The sequence below is a fragment of the Vanellus vanellus genome, assembly GCF_965231255.1.
Source record: "Vanellus vanellus genome assembly, chromosome: 8".
In the NCBI taxonomy this organism is placed as follows: Eukaryota; Metazoa; Chordata; class Aves; order Charadriiformes; family Charadriidae; genus Vanellus; species Vanellus vanellus.
Window position 1 is genome coordinate 26,892,442 of NC_138913.1, and position 2,108 is coordinate 26,894,549.

General features: G+C 59.9%; 1 protein-coding gene across 1 annotated transcript in view; it reads left to right on the forward strand.

Moving 5' to 3' along the window:
- The first annotated feature begins 1,608 nt into the window (after positions 1 to 1,608).
- The window catches only part of SAP130 (Sin3A associated protein 130), a 21,272-nt gene continuing 20,772 nt past the window's right edge, over positions 1,609 to 2,108 (forward strand). The window contains exon 1 of the mRNA XM_082486936.1: positions 1,609 to 1,653. The gene's annotated coding sequence lies outside the window, so the exon portion shown is untranslated. The remainder of the gene's footprint in view (positions 1,654 to 2,108) is intronic.

Here is a 2,108-nt window from a genome sequence, read left to right on the forward strand (position 1 = left end):
TCCTCAGCCCATTCTATCCGTAGAAGCTGCGCACTCCCAGCAGTGACCGCCAATGTGGGACACCGTGAGTGCTGCGGCCTCGGGAGGAAGGGAAGGGCTCAGGGCTCCGGCACCAGGACAAGGAGTTCTCAGGATGGCAGCGATCGAGGGAAGGAGAGAACTCCCCAACAAACTTTCTAATTTATATTGAATATGATGTTCGTGGTATGAAATAATCCTGTCGTCCAGTTTGGGTCAACTGCCCAGGTCTGACTCCTCATCCCTGCACCTGCCTAGGCTCCAAAACACTGAGACCTTGAAACCCACACACTATAGCTAGCTATAAAGTAAATATTTTCACAAATTCAGACACTAAAGTCTTCTAAAATTATACTTCTCCTAAGCGTTAGAAGAAACCTTACTGAAAAGTAAAATTACTGAAAGATAAATTAATTATTTGTCACTCAAATCTGGACATTCATTCATCTTATCCACACCGTTTATGATTTTAGAGCTCTCCCTCTGAACTATGCCTTTCCAGCCTGGAGATGCTGACTCCATGTATCCATTCTTCATGCACTCCGTGTCCAATTACCCTTGCCACATGCTCTGAACCGTTTCTAGTGTTACCGTGATCTTAAGCCACGGGGACAGAGGAGCACAGCTGCACATCTTATTCCAGAGGTGTTGAGCTGCAATACAGCTGTGAGTCCAGCCGGACAAAGTAACTGTGACGAGGGTGAGGGCAGTGTCCCACGAGCGGAGCCACAGGAGAGGTCTCGAGTCCTGATCACCGGTCGCCCTGAGAAGCATCATCCCTCCCAGCCCAGCTGCTGCCCGTGGCACGGCTTCCTCAGCAGCACAAACCCAGGGGTTGCACAAGGCAAAATCAGGGAGCTCTCAAACGTGATTCTGTAATTACAAGGTTTTCGTTCTTGTTTCATTTAAAAATATTACTAAAACTTTGAAAATAACAGTTGCTTCATCTCTGAGCCTGAAGACATAAGGACTTAAAGGAAAACAGTGTCACAGAAAATAGCGGCATTCCTAGGTGCATGTAATCAAACATGAGGCAGCCCTGGACTGGCAGTGTCTCTGGTTTGCAATGTGCGTTATCACCAAGGGTTGTTTTTTTTTTAATATTAGTTATTTTTTCACTTCTGCCCCAGTTGGTAGCCAGTATTCATGCTGGAGGCGGGAGGGAGGCGGCAGCCGGGTGCTCGCTGGCACAACCCGTGTGTTTACAGGGCCCCCTTTCCCCGGAAAGGGGAAGGCACACGCCGGCCCGACGGTGTTGACCGGCTGGGCTGATTCCCGGTTCCCCGCGCTCGCCGGGCCACCGCGACCTCCTCCAGCGCTGCTGCTTCGCCTACGGGAACGGGATACGACAGGCTCCGCCCCCGCCGCGTTGGCCTGGCAACCCCGCGGCCAATAGCGCGCCGAGGCCGGGTACCACCCCTCGCGCCTCTCGCGACATCTTCGCGCGCGGACTCCATCTCCCAGGCGCCCCGCGGGAAGGGCGGGCTGCCGCAGCCAATGGGGCGGGGAGCGCGGCGGTGGGCGGGACCTACCGGAGCCAATCCGCCGCGGGCAGCTGCGGCGGCGGAAGCGGAGCTCGGTTCTCGGCGGTGGCGGCGGCTCGGCGACGGCTGCCGCGGGGCGACCCGGGCACAGGTAACGCCGCGGGCAGCGCCACCGGCACCGCCTCCGACACCGCCTTGCTCCGGGGGCGGCTCCAGGGAAGGGCTGCGGGCGGGGGGCGGCGGCCGCTGCTTCAGTGCGCGGCGGCGGCGGGGGGGGTGGAACCCGCGCCCGGCGGCAGCGCTGCGGGTCGAGCGGCGGAGACGGGGAGGAGAGGAAAGGGGAGGAGAGGAGGGGAGGGGCCCTGCGCGGCGGCGGGACCGGAACAAGAGGGCGGGAAGTGACGGGGTCAGGGTAGGGGAGAGTAGAGCGGGCCCGAGGAAGAGTAGGGCTGGGCCGGGTCGGGCGCTGCGGAATGCGCTGAGTGCGGACAGGGGCGGCGGCAGGAGCCGCCGCGCTCCCGGCAACATCCGGGCCCTACGGCCCCTCACGGCGGCACGGCAGGGCGAGCCTGGGCGGCACGGCCAGCCCTCATTGGCCAGCACCGT